Source organism: Pezoporus occidentalis, unplaced genomic scaffold (assembly GCF_034315485.1).
Source record: "Pezoporus occidentalis ecotype Australia unplaced genomic scaffold, CSIRO_AGI_Poc_V1 ctg3, whole genome shotgun sequence".
Taxonomy (NCBI): domain Eukaryota; kingdom Metazoa; phylum Chordata; class Aves; order Psittaciformes; family Psittacidae; genus Pezoporus; species Pezoporus occidentalis.
Genome location: NW_026914940.1, coordinates 1592664 through 1620008, shown reverse-complemented (window position 1 = coordinate 1620008; position 27345 = coordinate 1592664). Strand labels below are relative to the sequence as shown.

General features: G+C 46.1%; 1 protein-coding gene across 4 annotated transcripts in view; it reads right to left on the bottom strand.

Annotated features, from left to right (window-relative positions):
* Positions 1-26944, bottom strand: part of TSNARE1 (t-SNARE domain containing 1) — a 495466-nt gene extending 468522 nt beyond the window's left edge. For all 4 annotated transcript variants that reach the window (XM_062626956.1, XM_062626958.1, XM_062626960.1 and 1 more), the window contains exons 1-2: positions 26808-26944; positions 6778-6866 (exon numbers count right to left, since the gene is read on the bottom strand). The gene's annotated coding sequence lies outside the window, so the exon portion shown is untranslated. The remainder of the gene's footprint in view (positions 1-6777; positions 6867-26807) is intronic.
* Between the last annotated feature and the right edge of the window lie 401 nt (positions 26945-27345).

Sequence of the window (27345 nt, the reverse complement as noted above, 5' to 3'; positions counted from 1 at the left end):
CACATCTCCCATTCCCAACCCAACCGTGGGATGCAATCCTACTACAGCAATTGTGGCTTTTAACACCTTTTACAAGCACTTAATTCACCCCATTTCAATCCCTCAAGAGCAGCCACTCCTTCATTTTACACCTGGAGACACCAAGCTAAGATATTTGTGGGCTTGAACGCACAACCCTACAGCTCCAGGTATCCACTCAGGACAGACGAGTTGCTGTTATGCAGCTCTGATATAGTACAGCAGTATAACACCATCCCCACAATAAAAGTACAGAATGAGCTTCTAAAGATGCCTTTGGAAACTATATGTTTCTAAGTGAATTTAGGTTTCATGACAAGCTCTTTTTGCTTACTTCTCACTTTTTCACACCCTTTTCTCTGGGGGGTGCAGGTAGACAGGGGCTGTTCCTTTCTCAAGCTCAAGATTAAATAAGAGGCACCCAAAACTATGTTGAAAATGAACTCTTCAGGTATGGCACACAGCATATTTCAAATTGGAGCTGAAAGCCTCCTCACTATCAAAAGCTATTTCAATAAGAGGTTTCACTTACTTGAGACATTCACACAACTTTTAAGCTGAATCTCTTCCAAGTATTTTAACTCAATTGCATGGACAAATCCAGGAGCACAGAAAGGTGCCAAAAACCCCATAGCTCATATTTCCACAGTGTTCCCAGGCTCCAGAGGGCTTCCCAAAGCTGTTTGCGTGCAACATCAGGCTTCCTCAGGACCTGAAACACCCTTGCTGTGAGCTGGGCTTTGCTTCCACCCTCTCAGCTGGCTCCGATGCTGATCATGTTCAAGGCCAGGCTGGACAGAGCCTTGGGTGGCAAGGTCTAAGGTGAGGTGTCCCTGCCCATGGCAGGGGGTTAGAACTGGATGATCTCAAGGTCCTTTCCAACCCAAACCATTCTATGGTTCTATGATCATCTCCTTGCTTCCTTTCACTCTCCATGAAATTCAAAGTTATCCAAGTAAGGAAGCAACCTTCTTGTCTTGTGCTTGCACATCTTCCAGCTCACAATACCTATATCCTACAGCAATGCTCAAACACAATAATTACCAGGTAATTCAAATGCTCAAACTCAATAATTACCAATTCAATAACAGGACACATACTGATGCAGCTCTACTCTGCCTACATGCAAGGAAGAGGTTTCTGTTGCAGCATTCAAGCTCAGTCCCTTCTCCATCATTCCTACAGCATCCTGCCATACACCTCCACCACGCTCCAGCTTCAGCCCACCCTGACAGGATACAGCTTATTTTAGGATGAGCTTTCAGACACAGTCTCTCAGCTGACTCTTGGAGACCATAATCAGATATCCCCAGAAATCTTTAACATTGCAAGAGCAAACCATGGAGGTGTGTGTTAATACGTGCGTATCATCCACATGTCAGCCATAACAAATCACAAGTACTGAACAGGGCCTGATACGTGCTATTTTATTTGACCTTTGACTACCAGGCAGTCAAAGCAAGGTGATTCCAACTTATAAATATTCCTGACTCAGCCAGCATATGCACACTGAAGAAGCTCAGACCTCAAACACTGAAGGTAAGCGCACAACAGCATTGAACCCCTCCAATTGTTTCACCTTCAAGAGACAGGAGGGAGGTGCTGACACTCCAGTGATGCTTTGCAATTCAAACAATCTATGTTCCATTGCCAGGCTTGCATCAACTCTGAAATGCAGTATTGTGTATGTAAGAGAATTAAAGACAAGGCACAATCATCTCACCTGCATCTAAAGCATCCTAGTGCTGCCAAAGACTCTTGGTTTAAGAGGGGGTTGTTCTGCTTCAGTAGAGCACAGCAAGAAATGCATTTGCATCATTTTAATTTTTAACCTTCAAGTAGATTAAAAAAAGGAAATTAAAGAAGAAAAAAACACCCACAGAAGTAAAAAGACACAACAATTATCATCAAGGTGGCAAGAAACTGGCACCGCATTTATCACTGGAACAGTTTGGGAGTTACCCTGAATTGGTTCCTACCATTGATCAAGGCATTTCTTTGCCTTAGCCTGCTGCAGCAGGCAGATAAAACAGAGCTGCACCGTGTGCATAAAATGTGTGTGGACGCATAAATCTTAAGCAAAGTGGCTTCTTATTTTGAGGCAAAAAACGGAGAGAATTACACGTTGCGTTAAATCTTTTCTCCTCTGGCCTTTCCTCGACCGTCTGTAAGATCAATGCAAGTCCTTTTGCATAAAGCAGGCAGAGAGAAGTGCTTTCCTAGTAAATAAATAAATAATGAGGCCACTCTTGGCTTCTAATATGATTTGTAAAGTAAATGAAAGAGATTCCTCAAGTTTTAACGTCTCTTGCAAGATGTTCAGTGCTCATCGCCACTATCAGATGCTGCAGCAAGCTGAACAGTTATCCCTGCCCTCACACAGGAATACGTGCAAGTCCCTCCCTTGAACTCATACAAATACGTTTTGTGCTTCTATCACTTCTCTATTTGCAAAGAGATCAAAATGAAAGTAGAAACAATCATGTGGCAGCTTTTAACAGCTTCCTCCCCGTATGAAGGTCTCGCTATCCTGCATATCACCAACATCTCATCCAGCTACAATGCGACGCCAGGAAGCAACCAGCATGAGGTCCCTGCATGCTGACCAGTAATGTGACTCTCACCAGTGACAAAGCATCACTGAGTTCAATTGGTCGCCCAGTCACCAAATGTAAATGGAACTAAGAGGGAGGGGAAGAGATCACCCCACCAATCAACCTCAAAACCTACTTTATTCACCATCAGACTACCTTATATCACGTCTTTCAAGGCACGGGAGGAACTGTTTCCTTCAAAACCCCATCTATTTAGCTTCTAATACAGATATTTATGATGAGGTTAGTGAAACACTGGCAGAGGTTGGCCAGAGAGGTGGTTAAATGCCCCATACATGGAAACATTCAAGGTCAGCTCAAATGGGGCTCTGAGCAGCCTGGTGTAGTGGAAGGAGTCCCTGCTCATGGGAGAGGGGTTGGATTAGATACCTTTAAAGTTCTCTTCCAACCCAGATCCTTCTATGATTCTTAGTTCTCTTCAATGGTGAACTCAGAGGGCCTTTCCAAGCTGTGCTGTTGGACAGCAGTTCAGTGCAATTATACCCCCTCCTTCCCACAGCATCAGAGTGAAGCACCCAAATGCTCTCCTACTTTGCCCAGCCAATGCCAAAGCGTTGGGCTGACTTCCAGCAACACAGTCTGGAACGGAAATCTCAGCTCCAGGCAAAGCTGTGATAGGAGACAATCATAGAATCAACCAGGTTGGGAAAGACCTTTAAGATCATCAAATCCATCTGTTAACCTGACACTAACCCATGCCCTTAAGTGCCCCATCTGCATGTCTTTTAAACACCTCCAAGGACGGTGACTCCACCACTGCCCTGGACACAGCCTGTTCCAATGTTTGAAAACCCTTACTGAGAAGGAACTGATCCTCATCTCCAGTCTAAACCTCCCTTGGTGCAACTTGAGGCCATTTCCTCTTATCCTGTTGCTTCTTACTTAGGAGAAGAGACCAATCCCCACCTCACTACAACCTCCCTTCAGGTAGCTGTAGAGAGCAATAATGTCCTCCCTGAGCCTCCTTTGCTCGTGGTGCAGACCAACACCCCCAGGTCCTTTTCCATGAGCAGTTTCCAACCGCTCTTCCCCACACCCAAAGCTTGCATGGAGTTGTTGTGGCCCAAGTGCAGGACCCGGCACTGAGCCTTCTTGAACCTCGTACAATTGGCCTTGGCCCATTGATCCAGCCTGTCCAGATCATTCTGTACAGCCGTCCTACCCCCAAGCAGATCAACACTCCCATTGAACTTGGTGTCCTCTGCAAACTTACTGAGGGTGCACTTGATCCATGAACCTCCTAGAATGTTTCCCCTCTGCTGTACTGTATTTCCAGGAGCCACCTGGTAAGTTGAAGTTCACTGCAAGAATAAGGACTGGCCATTGTGAGACTTCTTCCAGCTGCTTAGAGGATATTTCTTCTGTCTCTTCATCCTGGCTGGGTGCTCTGTAAGACTCCCACCATGATATCTGCCTTGCTGGGCTTCACTCTTATTCTTACCTATAAATATTCAACCCTACTGTCACCATCATTAAGCTCTAGACATTCAAAACACTCCCTAACACACAAGGTTACCCAGCCACCTCTCCTTCCTTGCCTATCCCTTCGCAAGAGTTTATAGACATCCACTGCAGCACTCCAGTTGTGCCATTCAACCCACCTTGTTTCCATGATGGCAGTTGTGTCATAGTTTTCCTGCTGCACAATGACTTCCAGCTCCTGTTTGTTACCCGTGCTACCTGCATTGGTGCAGATGCACTTCAGTTGGGCTATTGATCCCACCACCTTTTGGGGGTGAAAAGCCCTAATTCCCACACAACCATTCTCAGGCACTTCCATCATTTCTAAAACATCAATAACCACAGCTTTTATCCTTTTCTCCCTTCAAATGCAGTTTAGAACTCTTACAGAGAGCCCTGCTAACTTGTGTGCAAAGATCCTTTTCCCCTTTGATACAGGGGTACCCCTTCTGTTGCCAGCTGGACTGGTGTTATACAGACCAGTAAGACCAAAACCCCACTAAAACCCCTATGACACCAAGGTAGGAGCCAGGAATGGATCTGCTGGGTTTTTCCATGTCTCCCCCCATCATTCCCTGAAGTTGGAAGGATCAAGGTGAACACTGTTTGTGCTGCTGATCCCTTAACCAGCCATCCTCATACCCAAATGCAAAAGAGATAATAGGAGAGAGAGAAATCACTGCCCTGCTCTCTTGAAACAGGTGGAAAATACCTCGCAATACTAAAAGAAGAAAGCAACAACAACTAACCAAAACCCCACAAAAATCTCCAACAAATAGAAACAAAAGCTACGAGGCGAATAATTCATTTCAGCAATATGCAGTGCCCATGCTCTACCTGAATTGTGTCAGCTGAAGGTTCACAGTTTAATCAGAGCCACCATAAAAAGAAAAGCTGGAGTCAAAGTACAAGATTTATCTCGAGTAAACGAAATGGGTTTCTCAGGAAGGCATTTTCATTTAAAACAGACAAAAAAAAAATACATTGCAGTTTGACAAGTGACCAGCAAGGGGAGTCGGTGCCTACAGCTTTGAGTCAATCACGCACATGGCAGTTTCGGGTGGAGAAAACTGGAATATACAATTCTGAGGTAGTGGCATCCAGAAAACACTGATGAATGGCAGAAGACGCTAGAGGAAGATGGACAGAGAGCACCATGTCCAGAAAACCCACTGAACTGGAACAAAGAGAGACACTACAGTAGGGAAAAGTCATGGTTTTGATTGGAAATGAGTATTTCTCTCCCTGAAAGACTTCATGAAGAGCATGAGATGGAGAGCATCCATCCCATCTTCATCTGTGGAAGACGAAAGGCAAGGGACAAATGAAATCAAGTCAAGACTGAGCTTGTGATAAGAAAATAAGAGTTAAATCTCAATACACTTCTTATTACAATATTCAGTGTGTTTCCCAGAAAAGACTTGGACCAATTCCTCTGTGGCACTGAGGAGACATCTAAGAGGGTATTAGATGCCTGGGAGAAGACTTCAGGAGACAAGTGCCAATCAGACACACTGAGCCCCAGCACTAGAAAAAAGACAAGGAAAAAAATATAAATAAAGGTCTAAGAAAATAAAAACCTTTTACAAAGAGTGGGATTTAATGACATGATATTGTATCTAAAGAAAAATGCCAGCAGTAGGAACTCATTAAGCCCTGTACAAGGAACAGCAGCAAAATCACTACTGCGTCTACAGCCATGCTGGGCCTGGGGCTGCCACCAGCTATGGGCCCATGGGGACATGCACTCAAATGCTTGTGTTCCTTTGTCCCCTTAATCCTATTACCCTCATATTTACTCTGTTGTTGGTGATTACTCAGGATGCTAAGAGTCATACTTTTTGCATACTATTGACTGAATGGTGCAGATTTGGTTAGCTCTGCATAGAAAATGGGGCTGGAACATGCCAAGGCTCCCCATGCTATGGGAAATGGAGGTAGAGAAATAAAATCCTTCTTAAGGACTTGTTTCAAAGACCATGATCTCTCAAGAATTAAGTGCAAGACAACCAATTGATTCAATTAAATATATAAAAACCTTCCCATTTTCTAATTGCAGAATGCTTTCTGATGTATTCTGTGAAGAAGGAACAGACACCAAACCAAAAATACCCAAGAAAAGACTTATTTCCTACTCTTAAGTTGGAGCACATGAAACAACTGTTCTAGCCATGATAGAAATTACTGTTAATAGTACTCCAGGTGGGAAAAACAGATGTAGTTTAAGAAAACTATTTCTGCTGATCAAATGCTCTATAGGTTTTACAAACACAGTCTGTTACACCTTGAGAAATGGAAGTTTCACTGACCATCTGCTCCTAGCAAGGAACACCATTAAAGCTCGCTTTGATCAGAAAGCCCAACTCAAAGTCAATGCACCACGAGAATGGGACATCTGACATCCCAGGGCTTAACAAACCATCAAAGCCAGGCAAGATCAATCATCAGGGGGAGAATTTGGATGAAGATCACCCAATATTAACCTGTTAAAACAAGGAAACCACCCGCAAGAGCAGAAGACGCCATCCAGAGGTGAACACCTGCAAGTGCTGATGTTTTGTAGACTCCAGGGGCTGAGTCTACAAAAGCAATGAAGGGATATGGATAGAAACAACTAAACTATAAGAAAGAACCTGAAACAGCAAAAACTGTCAAAGACAGCAAACAGCAAAATATATCTCACCCACAATAGGCTTTGTGTTGTGGAGCCACTTGTTCGGCACTAGGCAGCAATAGCCCAATGGAGCCAAGGCTGTCTCAGCAGTGTTGTCTCTGTTAGGAGAAAGAAAATGGAAATCAGAAGTTCATACAGGTTTTTTTATCTCCTGGTTTCCCCCCCGACTAAAGCACAGGTATTCCCAAGACCCAGGTTTTAACCGTATCTTTAGGTTTGATTTTGGGAGTTTTCACACCCTGTGAAATACTTAAAGAGAAATATATGCATTAGGCAATGTATATATTGTATATCTGCCTTTGGCCTACATAAAATCTCTTGACAATGTAATACACATTAAAAAAAAACAGAACCAAACCACTCCTTCCATTTAATTTCAGGATGCAAGCATTAGGAAATGCCCATTGAAATACAGCATGTAATTTGTTATCTGCAATTTATGATTTCATATAACTGCCATTTCCCCCTTCTTATGATCCCATGTTTTATATTCACTGTTAGCCAGTTAAGCAGGATCTGTCAGCATTTATCCCACATTTCCTACCAAAACAAAGCCCATCCAACTGAAGGGATTGCTAAGCTAGAACCACACAACCAAGTGGACCCAGTACCGGATGAGGTCTCAGCACAGAAGAGCAAAACCTTCGCTAGGATGCTACAACACAAAGCCACATAGACGACTTGTGCCTTACTAACAGCAACCAATCTGTTTTAAAGCAAAGTCACCAGACTGAAAAATCATTATGGTATCTTTAGAATTGATTTTTTAACTAAAAATACACAGAAAGAGGAAAAAATAAATACTACTTTGGGGAAGATTATTCAGACATATGCACATGCTTGTGTATCAAGCAATAGACAGAGATATCTACATAGACAGATACACAACTGCATATTTTGGAACAAAAATCCACAAAGATCTGATAGCTGAAATAACTCTGGAGACTTCAGTTAATGATGGAATAAGCCCATTTCACACACATACATGTTAACAATGGATTTTACATCCCAAAATTGGAAACCAATGCTTGGGAAGGAACTTAACATATTCTTAATGCAGATTATTATGCTTTAATAAAATATAAAACAGCAAATAAGAAAAAGAATGGTTCAGGCAACTCAGGTAGAGGCACTTTTACACTATGTAAAGTAAAGTACACAGAAGCTCTTTACTATGATAGCAGTGAGGCACTTATAGGTTGCCCAGAGGAGCTGTGGCTGCTCCATCCCTGGCAGTGTTCAAGGCCAGGTTGGATGGGGCTTGGAGCAAGCTGCTCTAGTGGAAGGTGTCCCTGCCCGTGGCAAGGGGTTGGAGCTGGATGAGCATTAAGATCACTTCCAACCCAAACCATTCCATGATTATATGATTATATGAATTAACTAAACTGCTAGAAATTCTGGCTGGTTGGTTAGTTTTAAGCAGGAGAAGCATCATCCCACTTATCATCAATGCATTCTTATCCTTTCTTGGGATGGGATGGGAGAGGTCAAATCACACGGGATGACACTGGGGCTGGAGGGAGCAGCAAAGGATGCTAAAGGAGCTCCTGTCCTGAGTTCTCATACCCATAGAAAAACCACAATTACCTTTTCCTCTACTTCAATAAGCACAACCTATTGTTGGCTCTAAAGCCAACAGCAGAAGCTCCAACACATACAGAAAAACATTAAGGGCCTTCAAGTTCAAAGTACAATACTTGGTGACAGCTTTCAAAGACAGGGTAAATAAGTAAGACCTTTAATTTTTAAGATGCTCCTCAGCAACATCTTGTCATGCTACATCATACAGCACTTCTTTATTTCTCTGGCCAAAGGTCAAAATCCATCTTCCCAAGAGATGAACCATCCTATAGAGCAAGCAATGAAACTTCTGCATCCAACTACCCCAGGAGCAATCCCCATCTCCATCTGGAGACCTTTCAAACATCAAGACACGCTGACTGCTCAAGGAGGCAGCCTTCCCTCTTGGTAATCGCAGCACAGCAACACACAAAGCATGTGCACTGGTATCACAGAGATGCAGGACTCCTTGTTCAAATCCTTTTCCTCCTCTACCACATTTAAGGAAGCATCAACATGTAGTACCACTGTCTGCTGGTTCACAACCACACATTGGCAGACAGAAAGTCTATCAAGAGCCAGCAGTCCTCGGAGTGGTTTACCTGGGGCTTGCGGGTTTCTCTTGGGTTTTTTGTGGGTTGGTTTGGTTTGAAATCTATTAGAAAACATGCAAAAGCAGAGATCCCTCCAGTCCTGCCATACAGGAAAGTCATTCCTTGACCAAATATACTGCTTTCCATGTGCTACCAAGTTCCCAAAGAGCAACAGTGAGCAAGCTACAGAAAGCAATGCTGACAGCTGCAGTTACCTATATTCATCTGATTGATTACTCCTTTCATTTGTAAAAAATGAAACACCTAATATTGCAACTTAAGGTGAGGGAAAAGGTTTAAAAACCAATCTCACATGGAACGATCCTGCTCCAAATTGAAACAGCATTAGTTGTCCAGCACAGAAATATCAGGGCGTTCACGGCTCCTAATGCAAGAGTTTTCCATCACTTTCATGCAAACTTGGGTCAAGTGTTTTTAAACAGCCTCTACAAACAGAAAATCAGTAATCGTTTTGATTTTTCAGCACAAGCTGAGCCATGAGACATCCCATCCTGCCAAGCGGGGATTCAGGTCCTTAACCATGGAAACCTCACGGGCCAGCGTTATAGAAGTATCAATATTATAGAATCACAGAATGGTTTGGGTTGGAAAGGACCTTAAGATCATCCAGTTCCAACCCCCCTGCCATGGGCAGGGACACCTCACACTAGACCATGACACCCAAGGCTCTGTCCAACCTGGCCTTCAACACCACCAGGGATGGAGCATTCACAACTTCCCTGGGGAACCCATTCCAGTGGCTCAGCACCCTCACAGTAAAGAACTTCCTCCTTAGATCTAACCTGAACTTCCCCTGTTTCAGTTTGAACCCATCACCCCTTGTCCTATCGCTACAGACACTAATGAAGAGTCCCTCCCCAGCATCCTTATATCATGCCCATCTCAGAGAACCCAATGGTGCAGGCAGCCCTAAGAGGGTGAAAACCAACACCAAAACTATCAGCACGCACTGTGTCGCGCATGAGGCTTCTTGCCGACCCATCTTCTCCTCATCTCATCCTCCCACCCTTCCTATCCCACGGATCTATCTGTTTTCTTCTTTGATTCTATCCTGTCAGGTGGTTTCTTTGCAGCAGGGTCTCTCTTTCTCCTAGAAACCACACAGGAATGCAAAAGGGACATGCATCTGTAGGAACAACTCTGGTATAGGGAGGAATTAATGACAACTCTGCCTACCTGTAGGGGGTTTGGGATTTTTTTTAAGCCATCGTGTCTATAACTCACATGATGTCAGTACAGGAATATCACGCTAAAGAGCTGGAATGGAAGGGGCGGGTTTTCCTCGTTTCTATGGTTATCAGCAATTTTAATGACCAACCTAAATAAAAAAAGCTAGAAGAGAGAGAAAATAGGAAGGAGGGAGGTGGGCGTTTAATTTTGATTGACAAAACATAGCATAACTAGTTAAGATCTGTCAAATGCCTGCCGAGGATCACAAACCCTCAGCATTGCATGGTAGGCAGAATTAGTCCCAATGCAGTGCTTTAGAAGAAAGCTTTCTTTCCCAGTGAGATCAGGGATCACCGTTTGTTTCCCCACACAAAGCAGCTGGTGTCAGAGTTACCACAAAAGCCAAGGTAGGGATAGAAGAATAATACACAGGTTTTATTATTTGTGAGATGTTTGTATGTTAACATGCTACAATGCCTTAACTTTTGTTCCTTGCCTATATATATATATATAAATATACATATATATGTAGTATATATGTTCATGTGCAAGGTGTCCCTGCAGGGGGGGTTGGAACTGGATGATCTTAAGGTCCTTTCCAACCTTGACTATTCTATTCTATGATTCTATATAGAATCTACATATATATATATCTGTATAGAGAGAGAATTTATTTATATATATAGTTAAAAAAAGGACAGCATTCCCAAGACTGTCAACTACCACAACAACAATTTGAAAGGTATTATCACAGCATCACATTAAATGCTGTATAAATACAGAGTAAGAAGATGATTCCTGTTTTGAAGACCTTAAAATAGGAGACAGAATGCAGAGAGGGTTGAACATAGACTGGATGGGAACCATCAGGAGATGCTGAGATGACCTTGGGAGACAGAAACACTGGTGTGACATTCAGCTGTGATATTCCTTGAAGATATACCATCAAAACCAGCAAGGTTTGGGGAAATCAGCATCATTACATATGTTCAGGGGTGATTTCATCAGGATGGAAGAATTTAGAGACTTGGAGCATTTCAGAATCAGGAACAGAGATTCATGACCTGGGAAGGAAGAGTCAAGATCTCAATGAGGCATACGGCAGCACAGGAATTGCTCTGGAAGACGTAACCAGCAGCTTGTGTTTAATGCCAAAGAGATGCAGGATGCCATAAAGGACAGGCACAAGGAAGATCCAAGACGTGCCTGAACCAAGCTACAAAGATGATTTTCTTCTACTTGCTCAGCACCGTTGAGACGCAAGCAGGACACAGTGAGCTTCACATGTGAGCTCATGAGACCACCACTTTCTGAGCTTCTGTGTATCTCCTTGTGATGTTTTAAAAGGCTCTGTTATTTTATCAGACTCTATCTGACTTTTAAGGAGGGCAAACCTATGCAAGAGAGGCCGAGGTTACAAAGAAGGGAAGACAACAGCTCTGGAGACGCCTGCCAACAGGATCTGCACTTAAACCATTCAGTTTTGGCAGAGAACATCCTCAAAATATGGTATTTAAAAGTCTTATGGTATTGGAGCATATAATTAAAGTAAAAGGACAAAAGTGAACTAAGAGTGATCAACACAAACTCGTACCAAAGTCAGAATGTGCTTCTGCAAAGTCTCAGCCACCTGGTTCTTCCATGCTACATTGAAAGGAAGAATTGGCTACCAACTACTTTCATTTCCACTGGAGAGCATCGCTTTCAGCCTCTCAAAGGTACAGATTTGTACCCATCTCATAGAACTAAAAAAAGAACCAAACCACACCAATAAAAACCTGAAACCAAACCCAAACCACACAGGAAGGTGCCTCATTTACTGACAGCTTCCAACCGTAGACCAAAGTATTTATTGTGATACAAACCCTTTCCTCCAGCAGTGCTCAACCTTAACAACATAAAAATACATAAAACCTCTAAAAACCAGTATTTCTTGAAGAACCACAGTAGTCACTTCTCAAGAACTGGAATAAAAGGAAGAAGTTCTTTACTGTGAGGGTGCTGAGGCGCTGGCACAGGTTGCCCAGAGAAGTTGTGAATGCTCCATCCCTGGCAGTGTTCAAGGCAAGGTTGGACAGAGCCCTGGGTGACACGGTCTGGTGTGAGGCATCCCTGCCCACGTCAGGGGCTTGGAACTGGATGAGCTTAAGGTCCTTTCCAACCCAACCACTCCATGATTCTATGACTCAAATCCTCTTCCCAACCAGTCACCTCACTGCAGCAAGTTCACTGACCTCCATCTCTTAAAACTCTCAATTTGCAAGTAATTATACTAAACCTGTATGAAATGTATTCACCCAGCAGTTATACCCTAAACAAGCACAGGAGCACTCACACATTAAGTCACCTCGTGCTACCAGTATCTAAATTCTGTCTACAAATCTTGACTCATTTGGGTACAGATTCTTCAATCTTAACTGAAAACTTCAACTGACCTCTTAAGTCATACAAACACAGAATGTTTTGGGTTGGAAAGGACCTTAAGATCATCCAGTTCCAACACCCTGCCATGGGCAGGGACACCTCACACTAAACCATGCCACCCAAGGCTCTCTCCAACCTGGCCTTGAACACTGCCAGGGATGGAGCATTCACAGCTTCTCTGGGCAACCCATTCCAGTGCCTCACCACCCTCACAGGAAAGAACTTCTTCCTTATATCTCACCTGAACTTCCCCTGTTTCAGCCATCACCCCTTGCCCTATCACTCCAGTCCCTGATGAAGAGTCCCTCTCCAGCATCCCTGTACCCCCCCTCAGACACTGGAAGCTGCTCTGAGGTCTCCACGCAGCCTCTCCTCTCCAGGCTGAACAGCCCCAATGTTCTCAGCCTGTCTCCATACAGGAGGTGCTCCAGCCTCTGAGCATCCTTGTGGCCTCCTCTGGACTAAAAATCTATCATCACAGTGATGCACAATGAAGAAAACCAAGCTCTGGGGCATGTTCTCCTTCCATGTTATTGGGCCCTTTGGGTCCACTCAAGTCCAGCCACAGCCCATGATGATTTGATGGGGTGTACAAGTCCAATGCACACCTCATCTCAGATTATTTAAGTCCCTGAGAAATCCCATGTAAGAAGTAAAAAGCATTGCAGGTGCAGTCTTCCAGCCTTCTATCCAATGGCTGAGGATGTTGTAATGGTCCACAAGCAAAAACATTTGGTCAACTCTGTCCAGGAAACATCTATGGAACTAAACCCATCACCAGCACACAGATATTGCTCTATAACTGTGGTTATAATCTAGTTATGGTGGATGCATGTGAGAGCAGGGAAAGGACCTGAACTCTTGCTAGTGTTGAAGTCATCAAGGACATCTTAAACGCATCACTTAATGAGACAAAGAGATACCACAAGTCAAATGAGGTTCAAAAGTAGGATCAAGCAGAATATTGGGCAAGAGTGGGTAGTAAGAAAAGAAGATGTGGCAGTGCAGAAGAGGTTAGAACTTCTACCTGCTTTTCAGTCCTCAAATACTGAATATGGCAGCTTTTGGCCTGTGGTTCCATGGCATGTGATAACTTCTTTTGATGTCACTCAGTGCTCCTTGTCGTTACTGAAGCAGGACCACTGCTTTACCAAGCTGAAACCCCACATAGCTGCTGAGCTGTAGCTGTTGAATACAACTTGGGGGAAAAAAAGGGAGAAATGGTACCTCTGACTTGTACTGATGGACATAGGACAAGCTTGGACAGTTGCAAAGCAAGAACCATGAAACACTGCTTTGCTTCTCCTAATTCATTGCTGTTTCCTTCATAGCAGTGCCACAATTAAGTCAATAACCAGGAAAATAAAACAACAGAAGAGTGATTCATATTTTACCCAATTTCTTAGTGCAAGGTTCCAAACAGCCAAACTGCCCATCACCAACTTGAAGATGAAAGTCAAAGCCCCACCGAGTCAGCCAGCACAATCTCATTACCAGCTAATGCCTCCAAACCTCCCAAAAGCAACTCAGTAGCCATCACAGCCACCTCTGCCTGGGATAATGCCCAGGAATGACTTGCAGATGCAATGTAACCCGATTTACTGCTTCTACAACCCTGGAAATCCAAGTTCCAGCGGTGCTGTTACATTTGGTTTTACCAATGCTAATCTAACACCTTTTCAAAGGGGCATACGTTTCACCCTGTTGGCTTCCAACACTGAATTACAAGCTCTGTTGAGCATCAGAATAAATGAGACCAGTGTATGCCCCTCTGGGCAAGAATCCCTTGCTGTAATCTTTATTCAAAGCACACGGCTTTGGAGCCTTGCAACCCATTGCCAAAAATCACCTTGAGGTTTGCTCTTTAGATGGCAATTTGCATCTCAACGTTTTACTGCAGAGCTTACCCAATGTCCCCGCTATGATTTTAATACTCCACTGTGGGCGGCCCCCTGAGTGGAGCACAGAAGTACAGGCTAAAAATACTCCTGTCTTCCCCACTGGCTCCGCGCATGACCACAGCTAACACGGGTGGAAAACCAGGAGTGATGGCATCCATCCGCTTCTCGAGGGGGATAAACAAGCTCCAAAGCACTCAGAAATAGCATGCTAAGAAGCAGGGAAGTCTCTCTGTGTGAATGGAGGAAGGATGCACGCAGCAGCTGGAGGAGGAAGATGGTGCAAAGAGTTTTGCGGTCAAGGAAAGCAGGAGAGGTTTATCCGAGCACAAGGCATACCTGGGAAAACACATTAAGAGGTAATAAAGCAGGTGAGGGAGGCATCACCCAGGACATGAATTTAAGATGATGCTGAACAGAGGAAAGAAACCTCATGTTCAGAACAGGAGTGATCCCGGGTGAGCAGGAGCGCAGCTTGATTCATGCCCCAAAAGGGACATCCCGGTCCCACCAGCAGCACTGTGTGGATGAAAGCACACCAAAACCACATGGATTGCAGGTTTTGCTGTGCTATCACCCCCTTGCCCAGCAAACTCCAGTCTCAGAGGCTGTAATTATTTTTGGCAAGGTGTAAACAGGTCCAGGAAAAGCAACTCAAACCCAGAGTTATTTACATGATGTGATGCAGGGAGCCAGCATCAGAGACCAGCCACCAACGCAACCAGTACAAAGCCACCCCCATCTGTTTAAGAGAGTGACTTTGCAATGTGGTTTGCAGCCACCCAAGCAAAAGAACCACCCCTGGTGTGCCCAGGAAGGCAAGTAACGGAAATGGAGCAGAGTGACCCACCAGAAAACATTGCTTCAGCCAACTACAAGGCCTTTATCATGGTGTTGGTAGGCTTTGAGTTGACATCCATCAAGATGGAGCCCTTAACTGACCGTGACAACCCTCTCTAGGCTATGGGAGAGGAGCAAGGACAGCAGGTCTGTAAGTCTTCTTCTGCCAAAGGTGTTCTAGAGGGAGGCAGCCAAGTGGCTCCATCTGCACGTAAAAGACTGGTGATAACCACTGATCACCTTACCCTGAAGGCCACCGCCTACTTCCAAGGATTATTCCAAGAAGTTATTCCAAGGATTATTGCCGCAACCCAAGCAGAACCACAGTCTGAAAAGCAATTTGCCTGCAAAGAGCAAAGCTTTATAATCTAAGTCTCACTGCTGCTGGCAGAGAACGGCAACTAAAGCTGAGCCCCACTGCACTCCAATGGGGCTGATGCCAGCAGCATCTCAAGCCCCTGAAGCAGCCACAAGGAAAATGGAGCCAAGGGAAAAGGGACAGCCAAAGCCAGGAGGTATGTGGACTGCTTTGTGCACGCTCTCTTCATATTCTGCATTCAAATGCATCACAACCGAGACAAAGACCCATTGCCCTGTTTCCAAATATAGCTTTATACTAAATTCTAGCTAATTTTAAGAAGCATACTAAACACAATGCATTAGGTAAGGAGCTGGACAAAGAGAGAAGAAGAAGCCTGTAGACCCCAGAGCCCATGGGACATTTCTCTCTATATATAAAAGGAAACAAAGGTACATCTGTCCAAGGGTTTCCATGCACAAAGAAGAGGATCTTTACAATGAAACTGCAGGTATTTCCATGAGCAGGATGGGAAAAACAAACACAGATTGAAATCTTCTCTGTTGCCCTATGTTTGGGGCAAAGGGGAAGGAACCCATCTGCTTGAAGCTCTAAAGATGATCATCAGGAAGGTGCCTGTAGCGAGACTATCAATCTGCTCTTTCACATTCAAAGTTGCAGCAACCTGGTTTACTGTAATATTGCAGTCCTGTTTAAAGCACCTGCTAAGATGCATCTCCAAGGGATGAGTTCTGGCCCTTGCTTGGGTAGCAATCCATTACATCTGTAGAAAATCAACACCTACCTATGAAACTCCCCCATAGTGCATGATCAATACTTACAGAGGGCTTTGGAAAGCGTACACTTGTTCTCTAAACCAGAAGTGTCAAAAAGCTTAGGACAGCGTTTCTGGGGCTTCAACACCCACATTTTGCCACCTATTTCCATCTTTGCAGTTAATAGAAGTGGAATGTCCCTGACACTGAGAAATCGAGCCGCTAACACGCAGTGGCCTCGGCACAACTTTAAGCACCATCATTTTAATTACTTTTTTGCCTTCTTTATCATTATAGTAAAAGCAGTCCTAGGAAAATGACTTGATTTTTCACTGTCACTACAAATCTGGATAAGCTTTCCAACCCAGAGGAGATGGTGTGTGAGAAGATGGTGAGCATCAGCAGGCTGGACATGCTTCCCTAATCATAGGAGTGCTTATTCACCTGCCCACACTGATCCTTCTGCTCTGTCCACAGTAGAGAAAAGACTGAAATTGTCAATTCTTTAAAATAAAAGGAAAAAAAAACAGCATAAAAGTAAGCGAAAACACATGCACTATTACAGATATGTGAATTTCATATATATGACCTTATGCCCTATATTATAAATATAGAATATGCAACCATAGAATAGTTTGGGTTGGAAAGGTAATCAAGATCAAGCAGTTCCAAGGCCCTGCCATGGGCATGGATGCCTCACCCTAGACCATGTTGCCCAAGGCTCTGTCCAACCTGGCCTTGAACACTGCTGGAGATGGAGCAGTTACCACTTCTTTGGGCAACCCTTTACCCCCACAGCAAAGAACTTCTTCCTTATATCTAACCTGAACTTTCCCTGTTTCAGTTTGAACCCATCACCCCTTGTCCCAGATGAAGAGTCCCTCTCCAGCATCCTTGTAGCCCCCTTCAGACACTGGAAGCTGCTCTGAGGTCTCCATGCAGCCTTATTTAATTACATGTATTTGCTTATAAGTTTAATTTCTTACGCTTTTTAACTGAGCATCCACTCCTGGCTACCACATGCAGCAGAGTATTTGAAGGGACTGGCACTAGGGTCTTGAAGCAGCAACAGGCACTCAGGTAAGAGAGGGGCTGGGGATACATGAGGCAGATGACAGAAGCCATCAAAACACATGGGGAAAGATAAATCATATCTCAAGCAATTTAATGGTATGTTGAGACTTGTATAAACTGGGTATAAACTTATATAAACTTGTATAAACTTATTTAAGAAATAAGGAGGTTCCCATGAGAGCTAGAAAGGTAACAGTGTCACAAAGGATCATAAATCAGCTGGTTTGTGAGGGGAAATAAGTCAACCACAGTATTAAGCCTTCACTTTGCAAGAAGTGAAAGATCAAGATCTGCAGCTCTCAAAGAAGGATGCAGCTACATGGGAGATGGTAAAAAACGGCATGGATGAATCTATACCTTCATGCACAGCACCTCCTCTCATACAGCCACATTACTTTTATTAGATGGGAACAGAAAACGCAGTTCCTTGGAGTTAACTTCAAGTTGTAGCAATTACCATAAAAAACAATAAACTTTTCTTTCTCATTAATAAATTGTATGGCAAATAGAAGAGACAAAGAGGGACTTGCAGTTACCAAAGGGATGTTGAGCGGTGCCTGTGCACAACCAGCAGTGTAAGGAAATAGTCTTCATTATCAGCCCAAAAAGTCAAGCCCGCACACTGGAAAAGAGATGCTTTGACAGAAGCGGTAAAATTACACTAACTCAAGAGACTGCTGTCGGCAGCTCCTGTTTCCAGATGGATGAAGTGCAATAAATAGGAAACAAAGAAAATCTGTCATGTACAGTGTTATATTAAACAAGGTGTTATCCAGCGAGCCAGCACAAGTCCTGCAGCCTCATGGACCTTCCCATCACCAAACACATCCATAGCAGTGCTTTTCTCTCCCATTTCCAAAATTGATAGAATCACAGATTCTTTCCAACCCAGGACAGTTGGAAAGGACTTTAAGATCACCAAGTGCCAATCCCTGCCATGGGAAAGGTCTCCTCACACTAAACCATGTCACCCAAGCCTCTGTCTATGCTGGCCTTGAACACTGCCAGGGATGCAGCATTTACCACTTCACTGGACACCCTGTGCCAGTGCCTCACCACCCTCAATAAAGAACTTCTTCCTTATATCCAACCTGAACTTCCCCTGTTTCAGTTTGAACCCATCACCCCTTGTCCTATCACTCCAGTCCCTGATGAAGAGTCCCTCCCCAGCATCCTTGTAGCCCCCTTTCAGACACTGGAATCTGCTCTGAGGTCTCCACACAGCTTCTGTTCTCCAGGCTCAACAGCCCCGGTGTTCTCACCCTGTCTCCATACAGGAGGTGCTCCAGGCCCTCATCATCCTCGTGGCCTCCTCCGGACTTGCTCCAAAATTAGAACAACTCAGGGCATAATGAACATCTCCAGGTTGGGATCATGGGATCCCATGATGCTGTAAAGCATTTGCTAATAATTACTCTCAAACATAACTGCAATTATCAACAGTTGGTTGGAACCACAGCTCTCCTTGTTAAAAAAAAACCTTCTTTTAGCCACTAATATGTTTCCAAACCAAACTATACACATTAAAATCTTCAGCAGTGGTTATCAAACCAAGCACTAAATTCAAGGGGGAAATTTTGACAAGTGGTGGGTTTTACATCAAAACCTCTGCCTTTGCACAGCACAAACTGGACTTTCCCTACAGTTATCTTTGCTGAACTCAAAGCCACCATTGCACAGCTCACAAACCCAGCGAGACACCATCCAAGCCTTCCCCAAACAGCCCACGAGGATCCTTCTCCAAGGCACCCCAAAATTGGGCCACATGAGCTGGACACTGAACTACTACATGAGGCTGTGGCCACAGTGATGCGATCATAGAACCAACCAGGTTGGAAAAGACCTTTAAGATCATCAAGTTCAACCATTACCCCAACAGTGCCAAGGCCACCACTAACCCATGGCACTGAGGGCCTAATCTATGTGGTGTGTGAACACTTCCAGGGATGGTGATTCCATAATAAGGGAATTTCAGGGTGGGAAAGAAACAAAGACAAACAGCATTCACAGATTCATACTGTCTCCATCACAAAGCTCCTGAGCTATCTGCTCATAGAAGACTTTTTTACAAAGCAGCCATTAATAGCAAGTTTGGGAGTTCCCTCATCACATATTTGAGTCTCTGGCATCTCACACAGCAAAGAAATGGGTGAACCCAAAAATGTGGGTCACAACACCTCCAAATCTGCGTGGTTTTCACCTGCAGGAAAAGGAAGGAGGCACCTGCGTCCTCCATACAGAAGCATTACAAGAAGAGTCATCGTAAACTGGAGAAGGAAAATAGCAACAGACTTCAGCAACGGGCATGATCAATGTCCCTCATGGAAGATGAATATGTTTTCCTTTACAGAAATAAGGACTATGGCAACCTACAGCACAACAGTGTTGGAATAAAAACCTACAGCACTCCTTTACTCCATGCACCAGATGACGGAGGAGTCCTACAGAAGGGAAGAAAATACATGGCCACATTATTCAAGACTACAATCATAATAAATGTATGCAGCAGGATGGACAAATCAAGTCCTAAATAACCTCAAAAAAGTCAGATATTTACAGTGTGTGGCTTTGCAGCAGGGTGACAGCGGAACAAGCACGAAATAAATGCTAATACACAATGAAGAGCATCAAACATTCTGCAGTCCTTTTCTGCTTTTATTTAGGGAAGAGATGCCAGAGATAGCAAACAAATTGCAGCTTAACCCAATACAAGCATTTACTTGACAACAAAAGAAGTAAATTTACTAAAAGAAGTAAGTAAAGGTGTTGCAAATGGGTTTAACTTCATTCAAGAAGCTGGAAACTGGTTTGCAGCATCCCAGTGGATGAGTAGCCATCACATCTAAATTGCCCATGGGAGAACCCAGCCCTGCATCCCAGCCAAAAAGCATTAAAAAGCACCCACTGCTCCACCATTTCTTCTTCTTTTTGTATTCAGAATACATTTAAAGAAGCAACTGATCATCAGTTCAATCTCTGATTTCTAATGGTGCTGCAAAAGAAAGGCACATGGGAATAGAAAAGATTCCAGCCTATGCTATTTTTCCCCATCATCATCCAAAGCACTGAAAAGCAGAGACGTGCCCATGCAGTGCAACAAAGAGATGGCACCTGCCTACTGCATTTCCTCACTAGTGACACTATGAAGAAAAAGCAGAGTTTTAAATAGAAACCTCCCTGCAAGTGTTAACTGAGATTAATTTAACTCTTTTGCATTATTTTAATCTTATGTACCATCATTTGCAAGGCAAGCAGGGGAAAAAAAAAAGAAGAGAGTAGGATTCTTATCTTGACCATATTCCTATGTATTATTAAAAGCCACAAATAACCTTTCTGACAGCAAAAGACACATCCTCCCAGCTCCTTTTGCAGTAGGCTGATAGCACAAATGTTATACGTAGCTTTCTGGGCACTCAAGTGACAGGCATGAGCCTCCCTTCATCCTTGCAATGCTTAACACCAGTGCTGGCAACACCAACACAAGATTGTGGCCAGGTTTTGTATATGCACGTGTCAAAAAGTATGCTGTGAAAGACTAAAATGTAATCTGAAGGGTTGGTGATGCTGCTGGAGGATGTGTTGCAATGTTTCCCCAGCAAAAGCAGTATGTAGTCACACTACAAAGGTTCATTTTGTGAGTAAAGCTCATGTTTAAATACCTGAATGGAATTTAGACCAAATGGGTCATGACAAAGGCAAACACTTCCATTCACAAAGACTGTGTCCTGGGTGGAAGGACTGAGTCCTCCATCCACCCATCCATGGCTGGATGCTCACACTCAAAAGAGTTGCAGTCAATGGCTCAATGTCCAACTGGAGATGAGTAATGAATGCTGTCCCTCAGGGGTAAGTGTTGGGACCAATCCTGCACAGCATCTTTGCCAGTGACATGGATAGTGGGATGAAGGGCACCCTCAGCAAGTTTGCTGATGACACCAAGCTATGTAGTACAGTCAACATGCTGGAGGGAACGGATGGGATACAGAGGGCCCTGGACAGGCTTGAGAGGTGGGACTACATGAATCTCAGGAAGCCCTACAAAGACAAGTGCAAGCTCCTGCACATGGTTTGGGACAATCCCAAGCACAAACAAAGGCTGGGCAGAGACTGGATGGAGCAGCCTGAGGAGAAGGACTTGGGGTGCTGGTTCACGAGAATATCCTCCCTCTGTTAGGCTGCACCCCCAGAGCATGAGCAGCAGCTCAGGGAGGAGATCCTGCCCCTCTGCTGTGCTCTGGGGAGACCCTCCTGCAGTCCTGGGGCAGCAGCACAAGAGGGATGTGGAGCTGTTGGAGGGAGTCCAGAGGAGGCCATGGAGATGCTCCAAGGGCTGGAGCAGCTCTGCTCTGGAGCCAGGCTGAGAAAGCTGGGCTGGGGCAGCCTGGAGAACAGAAGGCTCCTGAAGGGGAGACCTTAGAGCAGCTCCAGTGCCTAAAACAGGCTCCAGAAAACCTGAAGAGAGGCCTGGGACAAGGGCCTGTAGGGACAGGCCAAGAGGAATGGCTTTAACCTGCCAGAGGGGAGACTGAGATGAGCTCTTAGGCAGAAGCTCTTCCCTGTGAGGGTGCTGAGGTGCTGGCACAGGGTGCCCAGAGAAGCTGTGGCTGCCCCATCCCTGGCAGTGTTCAAGGCCAGGTTGGACACAGGGGCTTGGAGCAAGCTGCTCTAGTGGAAGGTGTCCCTGCCTGTGGCAGTGGTTGGAGCTGGGTGAGCTTTACGGTCCCTTCCAAGCCAAACCATTCTATGATTCCACAACCCCTCCATCCAGCAGATCTCATGGGATCAGACCTGGGTGCACAAGTCCGCCCAAGCTAGATGAAGCGTAGGCAGGAGGATAACAAAGACAGGGGAAGTAAATCACATTTCTTTCTTACAGTTCTTTCCATTTTCATCCAGCAGAATGAGTTTATGACACGGGCAGGGAATTGAAAGAATTATTTTTATCTTGATATTATTTACCCTTTCACACTTCGCTATTTAAATATCCCTGAATTCCCCAAAGAACCAGCAATTCAAAATACCATTTGCTATACATTCCTGAGCAAGGGGAAGCACAGACTCATTCATTCTCAGCTTGCCTACTTTTCCCTTTTTAAATTAGATTTTAAGTGCTGTAATATCAGTGTGCATATTTATCAAGACACAGAAGTCTTCTTTCTCCTTCACTCTCAATAAAGAATCTCCAGCCCCAGAGCAGGCATCTGGCTGGATGGGAGACCTGGTCATAGGAGCAAATGACGAGAGGTTTAAATTAATAATTCATATAAATTAAACAAAAATCAAGTTGTGAGAAAAGGAAGAGGGGGTTTTTGCACAACAGAGGATGGGAATTGAAGAATTTCATATTAAAATCTCTGTTCTATCAGTCTCTGTAGCCAAATAACTTGCAGTCATTACACCAGAGGCAACCCTTAATGGCAGGGAAACCACAGCAGCACAGCATTACACTGCAAATCTCTTCTGAACCAAGGAATTGCCAACACCCCTCTAGATAGGAGACATCATATGCAGAAGCTCACCCTTGCTTTAAGCACAATGGCAGGAGGAAATGGGGATGGAGAGCTGATCCGGAAGCCAGGACTGCAGCAGTAACTGCACTGCTCCAATGTCCATCAAAGCCACGTCAGTGGTGGTTGTGCTGATTTTTTAATTGCATTAATATCCATAAGCCAAGCAGGCAGGCAGGAGGCTTTGGAAAGAGCAACAGGGTTTATCTGTTGCTCAGAAAGAAGGAATCAGCACATCATTAGCACCCTGGAAAAAGCCCAGAGACCAACCTGGACATGATGAGATGGAAAAGGACACAGCTGGAGAACACAGCAGAGCAGGAAGGCACCAAGGGGCCAGAGAGCAGCTGGACTGAGTCATTGGTGATTGAAAGACCTGAATCAGCTGCATTGACTCTATGGATAATGGCTTTAAACTGGGAGAGGGGAGATTGCTTCCCTATGGGGGTGCTGAGGCTCTGGCACAGGGTGCCCAGAGAAGCTGTGGCTGCCCCATCCCTGGCAGTGCTCAAGGCCAGGTTGGATGGGGCTTGGAGCATCCTGATGTAACGGAAGATCAAGAGTGGTTTGTGTTGGAAGGGACCTTCAAAGCTCATCCAGTCCAACCCCCCTGCAATGAGCAGGGACATCTTCAACCAGATCAGGCTGCTCAGAACCACATCCAGCTTGGCCTCAATGGCTCCAAGCTGTCCCTGCCCATGGCAGGGGTGTTGGAAGTACATGATCTTTAAGGTCCCTCCCCACACAAACCATTCTATACCTCCTGGGCCAATGCAACACAGAGCCCAACAAGGCAGGATGGGGCACTGCACATTCACAACCACACTGCAAAGGGAAATACCAGCCTGGAAAAAGAGGTAAATAGTGGCTAAAACACAAACCTTCTTCCTACAGGATGAAGAAAGAAAGGGAAAACAACAACTCCCAGTTCAGTCCAGCCTTCCCAGCCCCACACAAACTTGTAAAACTGTAGTGTTTAACAGGATGAAGCACAAAGAACAAACCTTCACTCCACACATGTGATAGCAGACACTTGTGCATGCAGTGCTCCCAGACCATCTCCAGCTGCAGATGATATGGAATACCTCAAATGCAGACAAGCAGAGGTTGTGCAGCACATACACAGTGTGCTGGGGGAGGAATGAAAGTGAGCTCCTACGTTTCCAAACCCTTCTTGAACAAAAAGACACCAAGCAGCTCAGTGGATGCACAGATCTCCCCCTCAAGTCCATTGCAGCGGCAGATGCTGCAGGTTAATTGTAGCACGCAGCAAAGGAGAGCTTTTATCAAGGGCTTCAAGCCACAAACACTCTGAAGTTCAAAAGCAACAGGAAAAGTTTCTGTACTCAGCCGAGGCAGAAAGCGGTGCTTTCCACATTTAAAAGCAGTTTTATTTCCTTTCCTTGCACTTGCAAGTCCATTTCATTGACTCAGTCATGGCTAAACCCTCCTGAATTAGCCTGGAAGGAGCCATCCAACAAATAAATACAACTATACCCTATGGGAGGTTAAAACTGAGCCATAAACCTGTGATTTAACTACACCACGGAGCAGCTCCCAATGTTGCCATCACACAACACATCAATGTTTCACTGCGTTAAGCCACAGGACAGTTTCATGGTGACTGCTGGTGACAAGTGGGTGTGGGGATATCCCATCTGCACCCCATCAACAGCTGTGAGGGACTCGAACACAGCACCCTCAGCATGCGGGCCCTCGTACTTGCACCCAGGGGCAACAGCAGGGCTCAGCTCAACTGAGTGCACCCACCTCAACTGGGTGCACACACACAACCCTGGGCAAGGGCAGCCACACGCCCTGCACTGTGTGAAAGCGAGTGTGCAAACCCCATGCAAGGGCAGCCACAGGATCCAGTGTGCACACACAGAGCCTTGAGATTGCTCCAAGGTCAAACACAAGCCTCCGTGTACAAGCCATGACCCTAAAGCAACACATACACAACACAGGTAAGGACTCCATGTCCCACGTTACACACACACAGAGCAAGGCCATGTCCCACGTTACACACACACAGTGCAAGGCCCACATGTCCCACGTTACACACACACAGTGCAAGGCCCCCATGTCCCACGTTACACACACAGTGCAAGGCCCCCATGTCCCACGTTACACACACACAGAGTGAAGGCCCCCATGTCCCACGTTACACACACACAGTGCAAGGCCATGTCCCCACGTTACACACACACACAGTGCAAGGCCCCCATGTCCCACACACACACAGTTACACAAACACACAGTGCAAGGCCATGTCCCACGTTACACACACACAGTGCAAGGCCCCCATGTCCCACGTTACACACACACAGAGCAAGGCCCACATGTCCCACGTTACACACACACAGTGCAAGGCCATGTCCCACGTTACACACACACAGTGCAGGGCCCCCATGTCCCACGTTACACACACACAGAGCAAGGCCATGTCCCACGTTACACACACACAGTGCAAGGCCATGTCCCACGTTACACACACACAGTGCAAGACCATGTCCCACGTTACACACACACAGTGCAAGGCCATGTCCCACGTTACACACACACAGTGCAAGGCCATGTCCCACGTTACACACACACAGTGCAAGGCCCCCATGTCCCACATTACACACACACAGTGCAAGGCCATGTCCCACGTTACACACACACAGTGCAAGGCCCCCATGTCCCACGTTACACACACACAGTGCAAGGCCCCCATGTCCCACGTTACACACACACAGTGCAAGGCCCCCATGTCCCACGTTACACACACACAGTGCAAGGCCCCCATGTCCCACGTTACACACACACAGTGCAAGGCCCCCATGTCCCACATTACAAACACACAGTGCAAGGCCATGTCCCACGTTACACACACACAGTGCAAGGCCATGTCCCACGTTACACACACACAGTGCAAGGCCATGTCCCACGTTACACACACACAGTGCAAGGCCATGTCCCACGTTACACACACATTGCAAGGCCCCCATGTCCCACGTTACACACACACAGCGCAAGGCCCCTATGTCCCACATTACACACACACAGGGCAAGGCCCCCATGTCCCATGTTACACACACACAGAGCAAGGCCATATCCCACGTTACACACACACACTGCAAGGCCCCCATGTCCCACGTTACACACACACAGTGCAAGGCCCCCATGTCCCACGTTACACACACACAGTGCAAGGCCCCCATGTCCCACGTTACACACACACAGAGCAACACACACACAGGCAAGGCCATGTCCCACACACACACACAGTGCAAGGCCCCCATGTCCCACGTTACACACACACAGAGCAAGGCCATGTCCCACGTTACACACACACAGCGCAAGGCCATGTCCCACGTTACACACACACAGGGCAAGGCCCCCATGTCCCACGTTACACACACACTGCAAGGCCATGTCCCACGTTACACACACACAGTGCAAGGCCCCCATGTCCCACACACACACAGTTACACACACACACAGTGCAAGGCCCCCATGTCCCACGTTACACACACACAGTGCAAGGCCCCCATGTCCCACGTTACACACACACAGTGCAAGGCCCCCATGTCCCACGTTACACACACACAGTGCAAGGCCCCCATGTCCCACGTTACACACACACAGTGCAAGGCCATGTCCCACGTTACACACACACAGTGCAAGGCCATGTCCCACGTTACACACACACAGTGCAAGGCCCCCATGTCCCACGTTACACACACACAGTGCAAGGCCCCCATGTCCCACGTTACACACACACAGTGCAAGGCCCCCATGTCCCCACGTTGCCCTCCCCCACTGGGGTCACACGAGGTCACCCCCATTGTAGGGGCGCTGTCTCCCCCACGCTCACACCGCCCCCCACTCACCCGCCGCCACCTCGAGGCTGCGCCGCGCCGCCGGCACCCAAACATCACGTGACCGTGGCGGGGCCCGCCCTGACCACGTGTCTTTCCCCACCGCCCCCCACCACCACCGCTGTAGTCCCCAGCCCGCGGGTACCGCTGCCCGCTGATGCCCCTCCAGACTACAACTCCCAGCAGGCAGCGCGCGGAGGCACGTCCGCAGCGCCTCACCCCCTTTTTCTGCCGGTGACCAATCAGCGGAGGGGAGGGGCGGGCTTAGCCCCGCCCATTGTCCCCTCAGCGCAGCCAGCCTCAGTGCGCTGCGGGGTCTGGTTGTGGTGGGGTCGGTTTTGTTGTTTCTCTCTCTGTTGCGCTGCCTTCCTTCTCCTTTCTTCCTTTCCTCTTTCCCCTTCCCATCCCTTCCTTCGGACCCGGATCGCCGGTTGCTGCCTTCCCCCCATACCCACGGTGCCCAAAGCGGGTTTCCCTCCATGCGGCTCCCCCGCTGCCCCCCCTCAGTCTCCTGTCCCTCAGGCCTCTCCCCCCTTCCCTCCCTGCTATA